The following is a 24,544-nucleotide window of genomic DNA, read 5'->3' as shown; positions in this document are numbered from 1 at the left end:
AAGAACAACAAGAAAAAACAGCAATAATAACAAACCCTGGGGGAAAAGAAGGATCTTATTTCCACAATTATCACATTACATAATTTTAAATGTTCAGTTTAGGGGTACCTGGGTGGCTCAGTGAGGTAAGTGTCTGCCTTCAGCTCTGGTCATGATCCCAGGGTCCTGGGATTGAGCCCTACATTGTCCTCCCTGCTCACCAAGGAGTCTGCCTCTCCCTCTCCTTCTGCCCCTACCCCCCCCCGGCTCATGCTCTCTCTCTCTCTCAAATAAATAAATAAAATCTTTTAATAAATAAATAAATGTCCAGTTTATAACAACAACCAAAAAAATATATGAGACATGCAAAAAAACAAAAAAACATGGCTCAACATAGGAAACAAGACAATCAATAGAAAGCCCAGAGATTGGACCTATTACACAAACACTTTAAATCACCTTTTTAAATATGTTAAAAGAGCTAAAGGAAACCATGTCAAAACAAATGAAGGAAAATATGACAATAATGTCTCATCAAAAAAATAATATCAATAAAGAACTAGAAGTTATGAAATGAATCAAATAAAAATTCTGGAGTTGAAAAGTTCATTAACTGAAATGAAAAATTCCATAGAGGTGCTCAGTAGTAAATTTGAACAGATATAGAAGAAAAAATACAGTGAGCTTGAAAATAGATGTACTGTGGTTATCCAATTTGAAGAAAAAAAGAAAAAAGAATGAAGAAACTTCAGCAGAACCTTAGAGACCTGTGGGACATCATCAAACAAAATGGGAGTCCCAGAGGAAGAGGGGAGGGCGGAAAGGATGTTGAAAGAAATAATGGCAGAAAACTTCCCAAAGTTGATGAAATACATTACCCTACATATCCAAGAAGCCAGACGCATCATAACCAAACTGTTAAATTATTAAAACAAAGAGAGGATCTTGAAAGCAGCAAGGGAAAAGAAACTCATCACGTGTAAGAGAGCCTCAATATGATTAACAGCTGATTTCTCATTAGAAATTATTGTGGCTAGAAGGCAGTAGGATGACATATTTGGAGTGCTAAAAGATAAAACTGTCAACTAAGAATTCTAAATCCAGCAAAAGTATCCTCCAAAAAAGATGGGGGAATAAAAACACTCCAAAATAAACAAAATGTAGAGGATTTGTCACTATCATAATTACCCTACAAGAAATACTAACAGGAGTCTTCAGGCCAAAATGAAAGGACACTAGATAATAACTCAAATGAAAAATAAAGGGCACTGGTAAAAGTAACTAGATAGGCAAATATAAAAGACAATATTGAATGTTTTGTTCATAATTCTTTTTTTCTCCAATATGATTTAAAGGACAAAATGCATAAAGCAATAATTATAAATATATTTTAATGGATGCATAATGTATAAACATGTAATGACATGTAAATGACAGTAGCATTGCAGAGAGAAGCAACAGAGCTATATAGAAGCAAAATTTTTGTATGTTATTGAAATTCAGTTGGTATGAATCTGAATCAGATTTTTATAAATTAAGATGGTAATTGTAATCCCAAAAGTAACCACTAAGAAAATAAGTAAAAAAAAATACAGTAAAATAAATAAGGAAATCAAAAGAGCAAAAAGAAAACTAGTTTTTCATGCTTTTCATTACTCAACATTTCAGAAAACCATACCATGGGTACCATCAACCTACTTGGTAGATGGGTCTCTGGGAAAGAATGCAGGGTAAAAGCTATCCACAAACCCATTCAGTTCATAAACATCTACATTTATTTAGTGCATGAGTAAAGAGAAAAGAACAACTTTTTTTAAAGATTTTATTTATTTACTTGAGAGAGAAAGAGAGAAAAAGTGAGTGGGGGAGAAGGGGAGGAGCAGAGAGAGGGACAAGCAGACTCTCCGCTGAGCAGGGAGCCCAACTTGGGGCTCAATACCAGGACCCTGAGATCATGACCTGAGCCAAAGTTAGACACTTAACTGACTGAGCCACCCAGGTGCCCCAAGAGATGAAGACAACTTAAGGCCTAAGAAAAACCATCACAGGATAAGGAATGGGGACAATACCCTGAAACTTCAAAGTAATAAGTTTTAATAAATTGTGTGATGTGTTCAAAAGATGCAAGAAGATATGAATTCTATCAAAACATTTAGAAATTCATGCAGAGTAAAAGAATGAGTTGAAAAACAGCAAGGTAAAAATGAAACAAACTGAATAAAATAGGAAGGTATGAAGGAAAATAAACTGTGATAGTATTAAAATATTTAAACATATTTTTAAAGGCAGAGTTTTTATTTTTTTCTAAATTCTAGCTTTTATTAATTTTTTTAGGTAATCTCTACACCCACCATGGGGCTCAAATTCATGACCCCAAGATCAAGAGTCATGTACTCTACCAAATGAGCCAGCCAGACACCCCAAAAGCAGAGTTTCTAATATATTGATCAAGAAAATTAAGTCAGAAGGTAGAGGAAAAATAATAAAATCTTCCAAAATATAGAGGGACATGACCAAAGAGGGTAGGGGAGAAGCAGCAGGAAGATAGTGATAAAAGCAAAGAGAGACAATATGGGGATGCCTGATGGTTCCAAACACAAAAATAAATGAAATACAAGCAAAAGTCTGTAGCTTATTAGAAAATGACTTAACTGATTCACATACACACACACACACACACACACACACACACACACACACACACACACAAAACCTGAAGGTAAATTAAAAGGTTTGCATGTTATATTCCAGGGGAAAAAAATCAGTGAAAGTAAAAGCATACCTAAACATAGTCTGTAAAATATTTCATTAGAAATATAGCTGATGTCTGAGTATGTATCCAAAAAAAAGGGTGTTCTGACATATTCTGGAAATAATAACCTGGTAGCAGAAATGGTCAATTGGGGCAGAAAATCCAAGAAGGTGTTTCAGGCAAACAGTGGGAAGATAGGTTGGATTAGGAAGACAGCAGAATCTATCTTAAGCACTGGCCCCTTGTCCTAAGAAGTTTCTACAGACAGAAGTTGAAGGAACACTTTTCAGTGAGGCTGAGACACACAAAGAACTCCTTGACAATGAGCCTACACCAAGTAGAGAACAAGGACATCCTCCCTTCTTGGCTCAGGACTCTGTATATCTCCTTTGCAGTAGGGATCACATATATACCCCACTCAGAAAACATAACACACATGTACTTACCTTCTGAAAAAAATTATTTGAAGATGCAATTAACAGCTCCAAAGTAGAAAGTTAAAGTATAAAAAATAAATAAGTAATGGTGGTATGCAATGACACCATTTAAACATAAGTAATAGTCAAATAATTTTAAAATGACTCACAAAACTGAGTGTGAATGTCAGTAATTATCTTTAAAAAGACAAGTAAACTACCAAAACTGACCCAAGAAAAAGGTGAACATTTGATCAGGCTTGTAACAAGTAGAGAGATTGAATCAGTAATCAAAAAACCTCCTTACAAAAAAAAGTCCAGGACCAGATGGCTTCTCTGGTGAATTCTACCAAACATTTAACAACAGTCCTTCTCAAACTTTTCCAGAACATAAAGAAAAATTAACATCAATCCTTCTCAAAATTTCCAAAATATAAAAGAGGAGGGAGCACTTCCTAACTAATTCTACAAGGCCAGCATAACTCTAATACCAAAGCCAGATAAATACACTGCAAGAAAAGAAAATGATAGCCCATTTTCCTTATGAACACAATGTATGGATGTGGAGGTAACAGAGAAGAGAAAAAAAATGCTTCATTTAACTTTAGGAAATACATGATTTCATAAGTCAAATGAAAAAAATATAATAAAATAGTTGCTTCATCTAACCACAGGAAATTCATTAATTTATAAGTCAAGAAAATCATCTCCATGCTAGCATCAAGTGAAAATCACATGGAAGGTAGTTTGATAAGTTGATTGAGCACATATGCTCTATAGTCCAATTGCTTGGATTCAAGTCTTGACTCTGTTACTTTAGGCCCCAAAAGAATCTATTGCAAAAGTATTAGAAATAATGTTATTTAGCAGTAAATCCATTACCAAAAACCAAATTTAGGAAATGAGAAAAGGGGGGGGGGTGCCTGGCTGTCTCAGTCAGTGGAGCGTGTGACTCTTGATCTCAGGGTCATGAGTTCAAATCCCACATTAGGCATGGAGCCTACTTAAAAAAAAGTGAGAAAAATGAGAAAAGGAACAAAATCACAGAAGCAACAAAAAATATACTACCAAAACAGTGCCTTAAGAAATGTGAGAAAAACTAAAAAAACTTTACCAAGATACAAAAATGGACTTGAATGAGAAATCTTGGATTTGGGACTAAGAAAAAATCACAGAAAATTTTTAAAAGAAATACAATTACAGTAGTCCCTACTTATCCATAGGGGATATGATCCAACATGCCTAAAACCATGGGTAGTATATATATATATATATGTACATATATATATATATATAGTGTTTTTTCCTATACAGATATACCTATGATAAGGTTTAATTTATAAAGTAGGGACCATAAGAGATTATCAGCAATAACTAATAATAAAATAGAGCAATTATAACAATATACTGTAATAAAATTCATGTGTATATGGCCCCTGTCTCTGTTGAAATACCTTACTATACTGTACTCACCTTCTTGTGATGATATGATAAAATGTCTATGTGAAGGTGAAGTGAGGTGAACAATGTAGGCATTAGGATACTACTGACCTTTTTTTTTTTTAAAGATTCTATTTATTTATTTGAGAGAGAGAGAGAGCATCAGAGGGGAGAGGGTCAGAGGCAGAAGCAGACTCCTCGCTGAGCTGGGAGCCTGATGTGGGGCTCGATCCTGGGACTCCAGAATCATGACCTGAGCTGAAGGCAGTCGCTCAACCAACTGAGCCATCCAGGTGGCCTACTATTGACCTTCTGACAATATGTCTGAAGGGGGATCATCTGCTTCCAGATTGTGGTTGACTGTGGGTACCTGGAACTGCAGAAAACAGCCCCCAGGAAAAGGGGGAACTGCTGTTGTCTTTTGCCTAACATGTATGGTAAGTTCTATCTTGTCTCCCTGGGTCAGAAACGACAATGAGTAACATATTTCTCCATCTCTTACATGGTCTGGCACAGTGTTGAGTAAATTTTTAAATACCTGAAAATTTATAAGGCCATGAGCAGTCCAACTTGACAATCTTGGATACATGTTTCATGTGTTTCACAGAGCAGTTTCTACCTCTGGTGTCTTAGAATCCAGAATGTCAGAGCTGGAAGGAACTTGAAAAGATCAGTGAAGTCTGAAGGAAGCCCAAATTTCAGCCACTGAAACCAGAGCTCTGAGCCCCAAAGTGTGCTGCGTAGTATTCAAAACAAACAGAGTCCATGGCCTTTCCCCTAAACTGCTTCAAGCAGATGGACCCGCAACAGAAGCAGCAGTGTTCCTTTGGCCTGTTAGGCAGGCCAGTATTACCCAGTATTTTTTTCAATCATCTTCAAAAGAAGAGAGGTGGGGAGAACAACTTCCAGCCTCCACCCCACTCTTCCTCATGCAATCCAGGTTCTTCCCAAAGGACACTGGCTGCAAAGACGTGGGCAAAGACAGTGTTTTTAACATATACCCTTTCATGATTACATCAGCACTTATTCAAGGTGCCCTGCCTTTACTATGAAGTTCAAGTTTCAGAAAGAAGGAAAGAAAAGGCATTTTTATGGCCCTAAACAAATACTTGTCCACACAGGTTATTCTCTTGAGAAACTGCCGTGATTTGCATTGACTTTTTCTTGCTTCCTGCAGGCAAAACCCTGCCGGCATTGGCCTGTAGAGTCCTGCTTATAGGCCCAAGAATGTGTCAGGGCTGCTTTGCAATCATTCTCAACCATATTTGACTTTTTTAAAAAACATTTTATATGATTGTTCTGGATGGCTGGACCCTGTATTCAGTAAACTGTCAATTCTAAAAAATAGGATTAAAAAACCAGAATTTGAATGGCTGCCACATAAATTTAAATATCAAGATTGCTACAAACACTGTAACTAAATATGTTGCTATCTTTTCCACAAAGTCCTAACAGAATATAGTCCATCCTTAAGCCTGTTCGAAAAAAAAACAAAAACAAAACCTACAAATATTTCCAGAATCACTGTGTTTCAAGTAGATTTCCACTTTTTATATCACTTTTCTAATAGGTGTCCTATGCCATAAAATTATACAGAACTTTTAGAAAAAAATTATTGAAGCATTCATGAAAAGCTTGTTTAATCCAGGTCATCCAAAACAGATGCAATCAGAAAAATATTTCCAAAATATGATCAAGCCTGCAGTCAAACAATGCACTATCCTTTACTCCTTGACACTCATACCAAGGAAGGCAACACATACCTGGGAATTTTTTTTTTTTTTTCAGAAAACTATAGATAAATTTTAGTGAATATGCCTGCTTCTAGGTTATGGTGTCTACCATATCAGATATGACATTTCCTTTGAATTAAGCACTGACTATTTGGGGAATTAGGACCAGCTATGTAACCACCATTGTGCTACAGTGCTTTAGGGCCAGGAATCCAAGAGAAATATGAGGGAAGGTTCTTTTCCTCAAGAAGTTTACAATCTAATTAGGAAAATTAAAATAACAGCCTAGAAATAATTGTTTTAATCCAAAGCAATGTATTCAAGCAAGCATAATTATTATGGGCAGGACCCAAGTTCAACAGGGATTCATTCAGTTTATAAAGAGAGATGAGGTTAAGAGTATAAATACGAGAATATGCACCAGTTCCAATTATGCCATGAAAAATAAATTTGGGGAAGAGATGGATTGATGCTTGAGCTGGAGGCAGAGAAAGAGGGAAGGAAGAACAGTGGTACTCATTTCATATCTTACCATAAGACCACCTGAATAATTATGTGCCTGTGTCAATTGACTTTGAAATTTCTTGTACCTCTTTAGTTTATTTAGTCAATAGGAATTTGTAATATTAAAAATTCCAAGACACAATCTGAAGAAGGATGAAAACATTTTTCTTATTGTTTCTCAAATGACACTAAATCTGAGAAACTATCAGTTTTTGCTATCCCTAAATCAAATAATAAGTTTAATTAATTTTCTTAAATGTCTTCTATTGTAAAATCATTCAAAAAATTTAAAACTCAACAAGTTAACATACAACTAACCTATCTTAATATTCAGCAAAAAATTTGTAGTAACATACATGCAGATCTTATTACAAAAAAGTTCTGGTAGCCAGTGTCCAAGATGGTCCCCAGTGATTTCCACCTCCTGGTATTCATGCCCCTGAGTAGTCCTCTCCCTCAGTGAATAGGGCTAACCTGTGTAATCAATAATATATAGCAGAAATGATAGTATATGGCTATGTCATAAAAGATACTGCAACTTCCACCTTGCTCTCTCTTAGATCACTCATTCTAGGAGAAACCAACTGTTGCGTTAACACTCAAGCAGCAAATGAAGAGGCAACATGGTAAGAAATTGAGATCTCCTGCCAACTACCAGCACCAAATTGCCAGTCTTGTGATTGAGATCCTTCAGCCCCAGTCGAGTCTTCAAATAATGGCAGCCCCAACAAGATCTTGATGACAAACCCATGGGGAACCTCAAGCCAGAATCACAGTTAAGCTGCTCCTGGATGCCTGACCCATAGAAACTATATGAAATAACAAGTCTTCATTATTTTAAGCTGCTAAGGTTTGGGGTAATTTGTCACAAAGAAACAAATAACTGAAAGCATTCTAAAGGTAAAACTCTAGCTCTTCAGGTATTTCATGACATTTCCTAGAGAACCTAAGATCTCTAAATCACATAACAATTACCATATTTTTAAGCAAGTCTGTGTTTTCTTCCTTATTACCTATTATTACATAATTTTTGTTAGCCGTTCTGTTTAAGAAAATCCATTAAAACATGAAGTATTTTGTGCTGGATTTTTAATCAAAACGAAAATATGTGCATTAGCAACATATACTTAATATACACTTCTTTGTCCCACATAATTATTCCACAAACATTATGAAATATTATCATCTAACATTTCATTACATATGTCAGCAACTTTAAAAGACATATGCCATTTCACTCACACCTGTAAAAATGGCTAAAATCAACAACACAAGAGAAAACAAGTGTTGGTGAGGATGTGAGTAAAAAGGAACACTTGTGCACTGTGGGTGGGAATGCAAACTGGTACAGCCATCCTGAAAAACAGTATGGAGAGTTCTCAAAAAGTTAAAAAGAGAATTATTCTATCATCCAGCAATCTCACTACCAGGTAAAGAATACAAAAACTAATTCAAAGGGATACATGCACCCCTATGTTTATGGCAACATTATTTACAATAGCCAAGATATGGAAGCAACACAAGTGTCCACCAATTGATGAATGGATAAAGAAGATGTGGTATATATCTTTTGTGAGTATATATCTCACTATGATGAGAAAGTTATCCTTTCTCCACACTAAATTCCAGCTCCTCCAAAATTTTCTTGTATGGATCTGGGAGTAGAAATGATAAATTTTCAGAAGAAATATATCCATAAGAAAAATATCCATAAGAATATTCTTGAACCCTCCTAATCTCAGACATGAATTAATAACAAGTAAATATTTCAATAATAAAATTCAGGTCTCCAAGAGTAAGAATATTTTAATTTATATCATTCAACAAATATTTATTTAAGGAATGACTACAAAGTCCTCAGAATTATGCAGGGTGATGTGAGGAATAAAAATGAATAATCTGGCCTCCGGGTTGTTTATGATCTGATAGGACAGATTCAGCATTCATTTGATCTATCCTACTAAAAATAGAAAGACAAGTAAGACTTGATTCTGATCACTTAGGTATTCATAGTCTGGACAAACATATATATTGGTGTGTAGATAAATAACAATAATTCATGACATAAAAGACACAGTAATTTAATCTGCACCATGGAGTTGGAGTGAGAGGGCAGATTAAATAGATTTAAAATAGAAGGCAGTATTTCCATAAAATAGGCCTTAAGAGAAATGTAGTAGTTAAAATTTCCCAGTGGATGCAAAGGGCATTTCATGTGGAGAAAGACTTCTTGGTCATATTTTCAAGTCCTTTCTCTTCCCCTGGGGAAGGCACACACGTGCCACTTCCTGCAGATAGATAAGATGAGGGCGGGAGGTAGCTTCATATTGGCCCCTTCACTCCCTACAGCCAGGTCTGCTTCCAAGGGGTGGTGAGGAACACTACGTTTGTGCATACTTTCTTCTCTAGAATAGCTGTACTGACAGCCAGATTCCAATTTAAAGGGGAAATCATTCTATTCATTTGGTTTATATGAAGTTGTGATAACTTGTACCACATTACCTATGTCCTTAATTTCCCTCCTCTCACTTTTAAAGCAATAAAATTCATCTGTGGGTGGAAGCAAAGAGCTTATCCAGGTCTTCAAGTGATTCGATCAATGTTCTCAGTTGGGAGCATCAGAAACAGACTTTTTTCATGTAGGTGGCATTGAAAGGCTGGCAAGACTCATAGAACCAGTGGGAGAGAAACCAAAGGAGTCACAAGATTAAGGAGCAGGAAGCCTCATAATAATGTTATAGCAAGAATAGACTTGTCAGTCTTCCTCATGACATAGTGGCTCAGAATGAATTTTTGCAATCCCTTTCTCAAGCAGGCGTGGTATGTTCAGGAAGTTTTAAAAGTGCAGTGGATGTCTGGTGTGTCAAATCATACTAATGATCTCAATTCTTTACCTCTCACTCTATCCACACACTTTGCTATGTAACCTTTCAGTTTTCCCATCAAGAAGCAAAATATATTTTCCTATCTCTTGACTCTAAATTCATCTATGTGACTTGCTTTGGCCAGTAAAATGAGGCAGAAGTAATGCCAATTTGGAATTTAGGGCTCAAGAGTTCTTGAATGTTATTCTCTTGAGCTTCTATTGTCACTATAAGGAAGGTATGCCTGGGGGTGCCTGTGTGGCTCAGTCAGTTGAGCATCTGACTCAGTTTTGGCACAAGTAATGATCCCATGAGTCCTGGGATCAAGCACCTCATTGGGCTCTGCATTCGGTGGGGAATCTGCTTGAGATTCACTCCCTCTGCCCCCTCCCCCCACTCATGTGCTCCCCCCGCAAATAAATAGATAAATCTTAAAAAAAAAAATGCCTCATCAAACCAATGGTTCCAGGGTGAAAACACACATGGAAGTGCCTGGTCTATATGTTGGTTCCAGAGGGGAGACACATGAAACAGAGCTGTCCTACCTGAAGTCTCCAGCTGAGCCAACAACACATGAACAAGCCAAATGAACCACAGATACATGTGCAAGCCCAGCCTACATCAGCTGATTTAGGCCAATCCACAGATGTGAGAGCTATAATAATATTGTCTTAAGCCAGTGGATTTGGGGTTTTGTTTGTTACACAGCATTTGCTGACTGATACATCTGGTAAATGCCCATTAGATTGCAAGGGAAAAGTATCAAGCTAGTAAAGTCAAATCATGAAAAACCCTCTATGCTATCTATGTTTTGGAGTTGGACTTTATCCTGTGATTAGTAGGGATCCAACCAAATTTTTAATGAGAAAATAACATATTACAAGTGTTTGGTGAATAAACTTTTGTGGGGGTAAGAACTGGAAGTTGTTCCTGAAGATGATGAAAGGATCCAAGTGAAAGTTGATGAGGGTTTAATTTAAGGTACAGTCAGTATAAATAAGGAGAAGGTTTAAAAGAATATTCCTTACTGGTGTGCCTGAGTGGCTCAGTTGGTTAAGCATCTCTTGATTTTGGCTCAGGTCATCATCTCAGAATCATGGGACTCAGCTCTGCATTGGGCTCCACACTAGGCATGGAACCTGCTTGGGATTCTCTCTCTCCCCCTGCCCCTGCTCATGTGGGCATTCTCTCTCTTTCTCTCTCTCTCTCTCAAAAAAAAAAAAAAAAAGAATATTCCTTCCTAATTCTCATTCTCCATTCCTTAAGGCTATTATTACAGATCAAAGGAAAAGATTAATAAAAATAACCCTCAAGTTTTTGAAATATAAGTAGCCATACCTTGAGTATAAATGGGATTCGGATATGTTTGGACATGTCTGACAAAGTCTAATGGGATGGACTTCCCAAAATCTCATTTGCATAAATATGGAGAGTTCCTTGGGGAATGAAGAAAAAAACCTAAGGAATGAAAGAGTTAGGCATGATGCACAGAACCCCATTAGAAAGCCTTGGTCTTCTGAGAGAGGTGACAATTCTGCCTCCCAGATTTGTCTCCTGGTCCAGCCCAGCGGGATTCATGTCTGATGCACAGTAGGTATGTGATGGGGGGTCGGGAGGGAACACCAGAAAATGAAGATGGATGCTATAAGGAAACAATGAATTAGCTAACTTAACATATTCCACTAAGGAATGAAGAAGAGTCGTCCTCCCCCAACCCAGTCCTCTTGTCTTAACCAGGGCTGACTTATCCAGTAGACTCAGTGCCAGGGGGTGGGGGGGCTGGGAAGGGGGGCATGATATTTTAAGGACCTACAAAGATGTTTTCATTTTAATTCCTTTAAAATCAGAAGAAAAAAATAAATGTAATAGTGATGAATATGTAATAATGAATTCAGCCTTTAATATTTTTTATGGCTTAAGCATCCCCAAAGGCAAAAGTACATAGGGCCTACAAAAGTCATAATGCAGCTCTGGCGCCACCACAGTGTAACTCTGGAGCCCTGAGAGCCCTAAAGTGTGGTGGAGATTACCAGGACGGGGGTTGGCTAACTGTCCTTCCCCCACCTACCCTCGCAGAAGACATGAGTAGTAAATCACAAGGTGAGAGGTGGACAGGGAATTTAGCAGATTGAAAGCAAAGGAGTTTGGGGTATCTTTTCTCAATTCCTCTCCCCTTCTCTCCTAAGGGAGCCTCTGCCCCACAACAAGGCATCCCATGAGAAGTATGACAAGAGAGCCACCACCTGAGAGAAGGAAGAAATCTGCCCAGGAGCTTGAACAGGCACTCCACCTGCATTGCTTGAGAAAATGGCTGTGGGGGTGATAGGCACTGGAGAATTAACACTATCAGAAATACTCTTTAAATCAGTGGTTTCCAACTTTTTAAAAGCAGGATCCTTTTGTCAAGCAAATTCATACTTGGAGCTTCATCCTATAAAGTGGATCAATAGGAAATGTTGCAGTAAGGTAAGGGCTGATGGGAGGACCAGTGTCCTGCCCACTCATTCCTTCTCCCCCCCTCCACGGGACCTCAGGATTCTCTGGAACACTAGCAATCACTTCTTGTACTAAGTTAATAATATAGATGGGCTCATCTAAGAACAAATTTACATTTGGAACTCATTTCATTTGTAAACTGCTTTGTAATCAAATGTTCATTTAGCTCCCACAGATTCAACTCTTTACATGGGGAAAAGGGAAAGAAAAAAATAAATCTATTTAAACCAAGGCTCTGGCGTGTCCATGAGATGACAAGCTTGACTTGCTGCTGCTTAGGTCAGTCTCAGTTGCTGGTGCAGCCTGGGAGTATGAGCATCTCACCTAAGGAAAATGATTCTGGTTTTAAGGTGTTGTACAGTCCCAAACATAAACCTGTCAGGTCATCTTGGACTCAGTCTAGCTCCTCTGGGCTTGCTTGGAGATCATGTAGCTGCCTCACGTGGTCCCTTTGCCTCAGAGATGCTCAACAATAATTTTGACTGTTCATCATTTTCAGCTTATGTGCTGATTTGGGAAACTGGACCCCTCATAAGATAAAACTTCACATTAACTTTCATCATGGCAACTCTTTGGTTTTCAGTAGTGTCACAAATGCCACTGTTTTCTCAAGCCTTTATCTACGTTAATACCATGGACATCATGTCTGAAGTAATTAGCATAAGTAATAAAGTAAAAAGATTTTGATTCGATAATATGAGTAAGAGAATTAAGAATTTAGATTAACACTTGAAATCGACTTGTAAATCTTGGTAATAATCAAAATATAATTTATATTTCAAAGAAAAACAAACTCTGCACCACACAATGATTATAGCTTTGTGAGACTAATATCTAAATTTCAGAGTGGAAACACAGATATATTCTCAGAAATTTCATGAGTTTCCACAATCATTTCATTTTACCTACATTTCAAAAGTGGAGATGAAATAAGAACTTTTCAGACATTTTCTTTATCCAGGGCTTCTATAAAAACAGAAAGCCAAGACTAACCAAACCAAAATTACCTCCACCAGAAGCTCCACCACCTCACATCCACTTTCAAATAACAATGCCAAGGTCTTCATGTTCTCATTTTTATTCAAAAGAGGAAAATATGATCACATAAAATGACTGACACACTTTCACAACATGATATAAATCAAGAGTTGGCAAACGATGGCCTACCAACCAAATCTGGCCAGCTACCTGTTTTTGTTTGGCCCATGAACTAAGAATGGTTTTTATATTTTTCAATGTTTTTTTCTAAAAGGTCAAAAGAATATTTCATAAGTGAAAATTATATGAAATTCAAATTTCAACATTCATTATATCATTTTGAATTTCATCAATAAATATTTGTGGAAATTTGTCTTCTCTCATTATATAAATACCTACATACTATCCTTGATTTCGCCTCTTGGCTCACAAAGCTTAAACTATTTACTATCTAGTCCTTTACAGAAAAGTTTGGTAACCCCTGATGTAAATGACTGATAGGTAATAAAAAATCACAACTCTGTGGGAAAAATGCATTGCTAAAGAAGACCAAGGGAATGAATTTTTCACTCTGGAATTTCAGACAAAGCAAATACTGCTAAGAGTTGGTACATATCACAAAAAGAAATCAAACTATTTCCTTATGTAGAGTTACATGGGTTACACTGATTTTATCACCTCATTACATACCATATTGTCTGAAAAACAAGATAAAGTGGGATCTCCTCTCAAAATTAAGTTCATTGAAAGTTTAAGCCTAAGAATTCAGCAACCACTATATTTTATCCTTCCACTTCAATTTAAGATTTTTATTAATGAAAATAATATCTTACAAAATTAGTATCTGTGAAAAATCTACTTACTGACAGGTAATATATTATGTAATTTTCAATTCATGAAGCATACCAATAAACATTGTATTTTTCTTCATAAATTGCTCAAATCATTCATACTGGAATAGTTTCCCAAAACACTAGGCCCTTTTTTGCCTCAGCATCCTTACTTATGTTTGTCCTCCATCATGAATTCTCTTCCCAAATAACCCCCTGCAGTAGTTTTCTTTAGGTAGCACAGGTAGATAAGCAAGATATTTTGGAGTTTATGGGGGGAAAAGGAGAGGGGTCCTTTTTTTAATTAGATAGCTTCCAAACTTTCTAAACCTTTTGAAAACTATTTTTTTACCGAAATGTCTCTCCTCCTTGAATATTCACTCAGAATTCATTGTCTCCTCATTACTTGTATTTCTATTTATTATTTATGCCATTATATCCAACTGGAATGTGATTTTAGAATCAACCACCTAGTTCTTTACAGATTTCAAGAAGCTGGTTATCTTCTGGTGTTCTTCACTTCTGGAATGGTACTGTCAAGTGCAAATGCCAGATAGGAGGAGCCATCTTTGACACTTCTCCTTCCCTCACCTCCCAAATCCAATTCATCAACAAATCATTAAATTGCTACCTCAATATTTCTAGAACCCCCACTGTAGCCTCTTAAGTATTATAAACCACAACCAATCTAACCACCTCCCACTATAGCCATTGAATCCCCACAAAACAGTCGGGAAGTCCTCTCAAATCAATTGTCACAGATATACTCATATTCTGACATCCCTGACTAGTTCATTTAACCACAGTCCAAGCAATCATAGCCCTATGTGGCTTACAAAATTATATTAGAGTTTGAAGCCTGTACTCCCACCATAAGTGGATCATAAGTGTAGCTGCTCAAAGATGTTTCATGATTGAATTAATGCTGCACAACATCTTATTATTCTTTGTATTCTCCAGGTTGCCAACTACTTTAAAGGAGTCCATTTTGGAAGTTCTACACTCAATTCTACGATTTTTGGAATATCTTTTAGAATTGCCTTCAGAGACTATATACCATCCACAAAAGAAAAACTTTCTTCTTCATTGCTACAGCTGAATTTTTGACCCAGAGTGGTTTTACTCCAAAGTGTTCACCCATTTTATTCAAAAGACATTGCTTGACATTTGGTTGTTTCAAAAAATCCAACCCAACCCTGAAGACTAGATAGTTGACAAAAGATAAGCAAAAGAATGTACCATGGATAATGAATGCTAACAATTACTGAATGTTCACAGTATGCCAGGTATTGGTGAATATTTTACAAATATTATTTCACTTAGTTCTCACAAAAAACCCATATGATAATGTCTATTATCATTCCAACTTCACAGATTTAAAAAAAAAAAACATAAGCTGTACCAAACATTCAATGAACAATTAAAAGCTATTCTCCTCAGATTATTTCAAAAAATAGAAGAGAAAGGATAGCTTTCAAATACAATATATAAGGCCAATATTACCCTGATACCAAAACCAGACAAAGACACCACAAAAAAAGAAAACTATAAGCCAATATCTCTGATGAACACAGAAACAAAAATCCTCAACAAAATATTAACAGACTGAATTCAACAATACATTAAAAGGACCACTCATCACAATCAAGTGGGATTTATTCCAGGGATACAAGGATGATTCAACATTCTCAAATCAATCAACACGATACACCACATTGACAAAATGAAGGATGAAAATCATATGATAACCTCAATAGGTGCAGAAAAAAAATTTGACAAAATTCAGCATCCATTCATGATAAAAAATCAACAAAGTAGATTTAGAGAGAACATACCTCAACATAAGAGAGGTCATAAATGAAAAACCCATAACTAATATCAGATGCAATGGTTAAAAACTGAGAGCTTATCCTCTAACATCAAGAACAAAGATGTCCACCTTGCCACTTTCATTCAACATAGTATTGGAAGTCCTAGCCACAGCAATCAGAAAAAATAAAATAAAATACATCCATAATGGTAAGGAAGAAGTAAAACTGTCACTGTTTGCAGATGACATGATACCATACATAGAAAACCCTAAAATCCCACCAAAAAACTATTAGAAGTAATACATAAATTCACTAAAGTTGCAAGATACAAAATTAATACACAGAAATTGGTTGGTTAGTATATACTAATAATGAAGCAGCAGAAAGAGAAGTTAAGAAAACAATTCCATTTACAATTGCTCCAAAAATAATAAATACCCAGGAATAAACTTAACCAAGGAGGTGAAAGACCTGTACTCTGAAAACACTGATGAAAAAACTGAAGACAACACAAATGGAAAGGCATTCCATGCTCATGGATTGGAAGAATTAATATTATTAAAATATCTATACTCCCTTAAAAGATCAGAGGCTGGAGGCTCATGGACTAGAAGGACCCTAAGCTCATCTCATCCCATGAATACAACTAGATAATTTGATGTAATAAATAGCAGGCCAGATGAAACAGAGGAACAAATTAATGACCTAGAAGACAGAGGAATGGAAAGTAACCAACTGAGCAAATGAGAGAAAAAATTTTATGTAAATTGAGAATAGTCTTAGGGAACTCATTGACTCCATCAAGCATAATAACATTTGCATTAGAGGGATCCCAGAAGAGGGAGAAAGGGGGGCAGAAAATTTATTTGAGGAAATAATAGCTGAAAACTTCCTTAATCTAGGGAAGAAAAACAGATATCCTGATCCAGAAGGCACAGAGATCCCCCAAAAAATCACCCTGAGGAGGTCCACACCAAGACACATAGTAATTAAAATGACAAAAAGTACTGATAAAGAACAAATTTTAAAAGGAAGAAGAGAAAAGAAGACAGTTACATACAAGAAAAACTCCATAAGGGTATCAGTGGATTTTTCAGCAGAAATTTTGCAGGCCAGCAGAGAGTGGCAGGATACATCAAAGTGCTGAAAGGGAAAAATCTTCAGCCAAGAATATTCAAGGCTATCGTCAGAATAGGATAGATAGTTTCTCAGACAAACAAAAATTAAGGAGTTCATGACCACTAAACAAGCCGTACAAGAAATATTAAACTTTTTGAATGGAAAGACCATAAGTGAGAGTATAAGAGTAAAAAACACAAAAGCAGTAAAAATAAGCATCTCTGTAAAAATCAGTCAAGGAATTCATAAAATAAAAGGATGCAAAATATGACACTCTATGCCTAAAACATGGGAGTGGGGGAGAGGAGTAAAGAAAGGGTTCAAACTTAAGTGACCATCAACTTAATATAGACTGCTATATGCACATGTCATATACAAACCCAATGGTCACCACAAATCAAAAACCAGTAATAGAGATGCAAAGAATAAAGAGAAAAGAATCCAAGTATATCACTAAAGAAAATCAACAAACCATGAAAGAGCAAGAGAAGAAAGGATCAGAAATAAACTACAAAACAACCACAAAACAAGTAACAAAATGCAGTAAGTATATTTCTATTGATAATTACTTTGAATGTAAATGGACTATAATCCCAAAGCAATCTACAGATTTAATGCAATCCCTACAAAAATACCAACAGCATTTTTCATAGAACTAGAACAAGTAACTAAAATTTGTATGGAACCACAAAACAACCCAAATGGCCAAAGCAATTTTGAGAAAGAAGAACAAAACTGGAGGGATGTACTGATTTTAAGATAAACTACAAAGCTAGAGTAATCAAAACAGTATGGTATCAGCACAGAAAGAGACACATTGGAGCAGAAGAGAGAGCCCAGAAATACACCCACACTTTTTTAAAAAATATTTTATTTATTTATTTGACAGAGAGAGACACAGCAAGAGAGGGAACACAAGCAGGGGGAGTGGGAGAGGGAGAAGCAGGCCTCCTGTGGAGCAGGGAGCCCGACGCAGGGCTCAATCCCAGGACCCTGCAATCATGACCTGAGCCAAAGGCAGACGCTTAACAACTGAGCCACCCAGGTACCCCTATACCCACACTTTTAAGGTCAATTAATCTATGACAAAGAAGGCAAGAAATTACAATGAGGAAAAGAGAGTCTCTTTAATAAATGGTGCTGGGAAAACTGGACAGCTGTACAGCTAACTACATGCAAAAGAATGGAACTGGGCCACTACTTAACACCATACATAATAATCAACTCAAAATGGATTAAAGACCTAAATGTGAGCCCTGAGACCATAAACATCCTAGAAGAGAGCACAGGCAATAATTTCTCTGACATTAGCCACAGCAATATTTTTCTAGATATGTCTCCTAAGGCAAGGGAAAACTAAAGCAAAAATAAACTATTGGGACTACATCATAATAAAAAGTTTTTGCACAACAAAGGAAACCATCAATAAACAAATGGTGACCTATTGAATTGGAGAAGATATTTGCAAATGATATATCTGATAAGGGGTTAAAATCCAAAATACATAAAGATACATACAGCTCAACACCCCAAAAAAAGAAAAAACAACAACAAAGAAAATGGGCAGAAGACCTGAATAGATATTTCTCCAAAGACATACAGACGACCAACAGACATGAAAATATGCTCAACATCACTAATAATTAGGGAAATGCAAATCAAAACCACATTGAGTTATCACTTTATACCTGTCAGGATGGCTAGAATAAAAAAGATAAGAAATAATAAGTGTTGATGAAGATGTAGAGGAAAAGGAACCATCGTGCACTGTTGGTAGGAATGTAAATCAGTTCAAACACTGTGGAAAACAGTAGGGAGGTTTCTCAAAAAATTAAAAATAGAAAACACCATATGATCCAACAATTCCATTACTATTTACCCAAAGAAAATGAAAATACAAGTTTGAAAAGATTCATGCACCCCAATGTTTGTTGCAACATTATTTACAATAGCCAAGATATAGAAGCAACCTAAGTGTCCATCAATAGGTGAATGGATAAGAAAGATGTGGTGTGTATATATACACACAATAGAATATTACATAGTCATAAAAAAAAGAATGAGATCTTGCCATTGCAAGAACATAGATGGACCTAGAAAGTGTTATGCTAAGTGAAAGAAGTCAGACTAATAAAGACAAATGAGTTCACTTATATGTGAAATCTAAAAAAACAAAACAAACAAAAAGCAGAAACAGACCCATAAATGCAGGCAACAAACTGACGGTTGCCTGATAGTTGCCAGACGGGTGGGGGTGGGAGGATGGGCAAAATGGGTGACGGGAAGTAGGAGATAGAGGTTTCCAGCTGGAAACCTCCTCTATTCATATGGAATGAATAAGTCACAGGAATAAAAGGCACAGAATAGGGAATATAGTCAATAGTACTGTAATAATTTTGTGTGGTGATGGTTGGTAGCTATAATTACGGTGAGCATAGCATAAAAATAGACTTGTTGAATCACTATGTTGTAAACTGGAAACTAAAAAGGCAGCCTTCAGTTTTAGACTCCAAAGCAGAGTGATTTTGTAGTGAGGTCCCTTATAAATGCCCATAAATAAAATGTTGAATGGTGGTAGGATCTATCGGATTGTTTGTCTTTGCATTTCTCGGGAATCCATAGTCTTACTTCATTATCTTTTGTTGGTCCCTCTTCAAAGTATTTGGTGCCCTTCATGATGCTGAGTCATGCTGAATAAGCCTGAGAAGAATTGTTAGAAAAAGAAAAACCTAAGACAGGGGTATCACATACCTTCTTTATAGAGCTAGTAAATAGTTCAAGGGAAAGCAGGTTACTTCAAAAATTGACACAAAAGTAGTTCTGGAAGGAAAGATCAATCCTGGTTGGTTATTCATATTCTATAAATTCAAGATATCATGGCATATAAATAGCATGGTGGCAGAGTAGCAATACAGAAATTAAAACAGGGGGTTTTATTTTAAAACTGCTGGAAATATCTTAAAATACAAAAAGTTAAAGTGAAAATATAATTAATATGATAAATTATCCATTCTATATTTAGATTTTTTTGTTTTCTAGCCTTTGCTCTTCTGGGTATCATTCAGGTTTTCTCTTTAGGTAAACATATTTCTCAGTTTGTGTTTTGTCACAAATTTTCATCTTTAACAGTATCAAAATTCAACGGTGGTGTTTGGCCATAATTCTCGTTTTTCCAACCTTTATGTTAAAACCTCTAGGCCCGCTACACTAGACAAGAAGTGGTTAACAGCTGGGGGGTGCAATGGGTGGCAGTGGCAGTAACGGTAACACACACCCTAAAAGCAGCCCAAACAACTCATTCATAGTGTTCACAAACCCATCCACAGGATGAAACTGAATCATATACTCAGTATTGATTCAAAAGTTATTTAAGGAACAAGTTGATAAATGAAAAAGTATAATCTCCAGATTAACATTAATAGATTACAGTCAAGTATAACATCTAACATCATTCTCTGTGGATTAGAAAACAAAATTTTTCAATAACTCAAGTATCTGACTTACCCCTATTTCTGGGAGCACTATTATTCCAATTTAACTTTTGTCTAGGTACCAACCATCCTTTCAAAGAAAATTCTTATAGATCTTCTTCCAGACTAAGAAAAACAGAAGAAAAACTATTTATCCCTGAGCTGCTTTACTCCCTGACAATTCTGTCAGTTCCAACTTCATTTTCTTAAAATTATGTTCACTATCTTCTCAATAAAAAGAGGATTTCTAAAAAGTATCCATAGAAAAAGTTATCTTAGACAAACTTTAACTATAAGAAGACATTGCTTTTAAATAAACATTTTTCTAACTGGGAACAAATATAGTAGAAGAAGTTTACTTTGGACATGATTTGATAGACTATAAGAACCTCAAAATATATTCTACAAGACAGTTATTTATTATTATATCTCACTATTATAATGCATATAGTTAAGTTGCCAGTATATAAATGTGAGCATGTGTGTAAAAAAATAAATAAATATTGATAAACTGACACAAGGATGTCTTGTAAATACTTTACTATTTCATCAAAAACTCTCTATGGAATGTAACCACATTTTACAAAAATAAAAGCCCAGAAGCAAAACAAGTCATATTGTAGAACCTCAGAATGATTTAGGAGTTGGAGGCAACAATCTCCAAAAGTTAGGGTGCAATTGAGGCTGAAAATGCCTCCCTAGATTCCCCTCCATGCAGCCGAATCTCTCTCCCACACCAGAGCAGAAGACAAAAAGGGCTGAAAGTAAAATATGTCGACAGGAATGTTTACTTCAAACACAAAGAAAGAAGCAAAAATTGAGAAAATTCTCCCAGAAGAAAGAGGAGACAATGAGGAGGAAAATAAGAGAGAAATATGAAAAATTAAAAGAATTACTCCAGAGGACCAACATTCAAATAATAGAAGTTTCAGAAGGAGAGAATTGAGAAATCAGAGGGGAAGATATTTTTTTAAAAATAATAAAAAGAAATTTCCCATCAATGACAGAAATAAATCACTGGAGTTGAAAAGGCTACTGAGGGCTCACCACAAGTGAGTGATAAAAGAACCACATCATGTCATTGTGAAATTCCAGAAAATTTGGGGTAAAAAGCTTTTAGAGAGCAGGTGGGGAAAAGGTGACTGAAAAGGAACAGAAATGAAAACATCATTGGATTTCTCACCTGCAACCACAGATGTTAGAAGATGAAACAATACTTCCAAAGTTCTGAGTAAAATAATTTCCAAACTGGCATCCTGGGACCAGCCAAACTATTATTTTAAGTGAAATTAAAATAATAAAATTTTCAGAGGTGAGATCTTAAAAAAAAAAAAGTACCTCCCACCTATCCTCTCTTGATAGTAAATCAAGAAAGGAAAATATGGGATGCAATCAATCTACAATGAAGGCAAATGAGAGGGCCACAGCTAAGTAGTGGCCCAGAGGGCAATCAATCCTGACTACACCAGGAAAGCAAAGAGCTCCAAAAAGAATGTCTCAGTAAAAGAACACGAGGGGCGCCTGGCTGGCTCAGTTGGTAGAACATGTGACTCGATTTCAGGGTCATGAGTTCAAGCTCCACGATGGGTGTTGGGTCTACTTTAAAAAAAAAAAAAGAACATGAGAGATTATTTGATGTGTGTAAAGACATATTAAGAGGATATTTATGCTTGTATCAAAGAGTTTAGGGATTGGGGGGCCTGGGTGGCTCAGTCAGTTAACCGCCAGACTCTTGGTTTCAGCTCAGGCCCTGGTATCAGTGTTGTACGACTGAGCTGGGCATCCAGCTCTGCGCTAGGCATGGGGCCTGCTTAAGAGTCTCTCTCCCTTGGGGCGCCTGGGTGGCTCAGTCGGTTAAGCGTCCGTCTGCCTTTGGCTCAGGTCATGATCCCAGGGTCCTAGTATCGAGCCCCACATTGGGCTCTCTGCTCAGCAGGGAGTCTGCTTCTCCCTCTCCCTCTGCCCCGCTCCAGCTCTCTCACACACTCTCTCTCTAACAAATTTAAAAATAAATAAAAAAATAAAAAGATTCTCTCTCCCTCTCCTTCTGCCCCTCTACTTACTCTCTCTCGCTTAAAGAAAACAAAAAGAGCTTAGGGATAAATTAGTAATGTATACATAGAAAACTAACTGAAAAAAAAAAAAAACCTTTGCAATCATTAACTCTAGCAAGAAGCAGTTACTCAATAAAGGAAATGTTACTTGTGATATCTTCCTAGATATAATACTACAAATACCAAAAATTATGATTAAATATATTGAGAAGATATGAAACTGTATGTACCATGGGGTACAGGGGGTAAGTAGTAGTAAAAGCACTAAACTGTCATGTTCCATAAAGGAAATCGATAAATGCTATCTAATATGAAGAAAAATTAGGGGGCGCCTGGGTGGTTCAGTCAATTAAGTGTCTGCCTTCGGCTCAGATCATGATCTCAGGGTCCTGGATCGTGTCCCACATCAGGCTCCCTGCTCAGTGGGGAGCCTGCTTCTCCCTCTGCCTGCTGCTACCCCTGTTTGTGCTCTCTCTCCCACTCTCTCTCTCAAATAAATAAATAAAATCTTTTTTTAATTTTATTTTATGTTAGTCACCATACAATCCATCATTAGTTTTTGATGTAGTGTTCTATGAATAAATAAAATCTTTTAAAAAAAGAAAAACTAGAAATAGAAGCATTTAATATGATTTAGAAATATAAAGATATATAGAAGGTGAAACAGTTAAAAAGTTAGACAGTAGGTTTGCTATGGGGAGTTGGAATGGGAGGTATGGAAAGGTTTGCAAAGGAACTGCTGTTATAAGCCTAGTGGTGCTATATGACTTTCTAAACTATATTTATGTATCACTTTGACCAAAATTAAGTTAAAAATGAAACAAAACAACAGCATTAAACCCATTTCTTCTCCCATCTTCAATTTTTCTCTCCCCTAGGTCTTCCCCTCAGCACATAAACATCCTTTCAAAGAGAATCCTTATATAACTTCTTCCAAATATAGTCCAATTTCTTTTCTTTCCATCACAGCCAATATTACTACAAATTATTCCCTAATCAGGTCCTCACCAACACTCCTCCATCTGCTGCAATGGAATAAGTTGAACCATATGAAAGGTTGATTTGGCCATTTTTTTACCTATGAAAAGAGCATTTCATATGGTTCAACCTAGTGGTTTACTGTCATTGCCACCACAAATTCTGCAGTGTTTACAATTCGAGGCAGCTTGTCTGGGTTTAAAAATCTGACTCACTTTTTCTTTCGAGTGTCTTAAGTGTTGTTTCACTATTTTCTGGTGTTGTATGTTAGTGTCAAAAAATTATCTTTTTGATGCAAACCTGATTTTCATTCTTTCATCCGTGACTTTTTGTCAAGATCACCAAAGATTTCTTTTTTTTTAAGTAAAATAAAAAGTTTTGCCAAGGTACATCTCAATAGACAGTGTGCATTTTCAATATGTAGATTTCAGAAAAGTCTTGGTGAATTCAGTATAAAATTTTTTTTGTTTCACTATTCTCTTCACTGGGAATAAATGCCAATTATTATATATAAGATGGCCTTTGACTTTTATATACCAATTATTTTTTCTCATGTTTTTTATCTTAGTTTTTCTTTCATTTTCTTTGCCTTTTTTGCATTTCTCTTCTAAATCTTTCCTGTGTTCTCTGAAATCTCTATTGTCCCCTGTGGACCTTATAGATTAGGTTTTTTTAAAAAAAAAATTTTTTTTCTAGTTTCATCTCATTCTCATGTCATACCTTCCTGGCCGCCTAATTTCTGAGATCCTTCATTTCTGATTTATTTTTTCTTAAATGCAATTGCTCCCTTAGCAATTTTTTTCTACTTCATTTTGAAACATTATATTATAATTTTTATCTACGTTGTAGCAATACTTTTTTATCTGGTGAGTTCTTATTCTCTTTCCAAAAATTAAGCTATTATTTTTCATCCTTGTTTTTACAACGAAGGCAGGCAAATTACTTTTCCGTTACTCACATTTGGAGGAGATAAATTTTGTTCCTTGCTTAATAGCAGAGATTCTTATGGGAAGCAGGGTGATGAGCCATGGTAAATGTCCAAGTTGTGCTCCCTTTGATGCTATGGCGAAGGACTTTCCAAAATGTCCTCTCTAGCCTAGCTGGTCTGGGAAGGCTTCTA

The 24,544-nt window shown here is 36.2% G+C and overlaps 1 protein-coding gene across 1 annotated transcript in view; it reads right to left on the bottom strand.

Annotated features, from left to right (window-relative positions):
- TTC6 (tetratricopeptide repeat domain 6) overlaps positions 1-24,544 on the bottom strand; it is a 202,793-nt gene that overhangs the window by 144,604 nt on the left and 33,645 nt on the right. The window lies entirely within an intron of this gene.

The sequence above is a fragment of the Callorhinus ursinus genome, unplaced genomic scaffold, assembly GCF_003265705.2.
Source record: "Callorhinus ursinus isolate GAN/ISIS: 27379988/994484 unplaced genomic scaffold, GSC_fseal_2.0 scaffold8, whole genome shotgun sequence".
Taxonomy (NCBI): Eukaryota; Metazoa; Chordata; class Mammalia; order Carnivora; family Otariidae; genus Callorhinus; species Callorhinus ursinus.
This window is presented reverse-complemented; position numbering and strand designations above follow the sequence as displayed.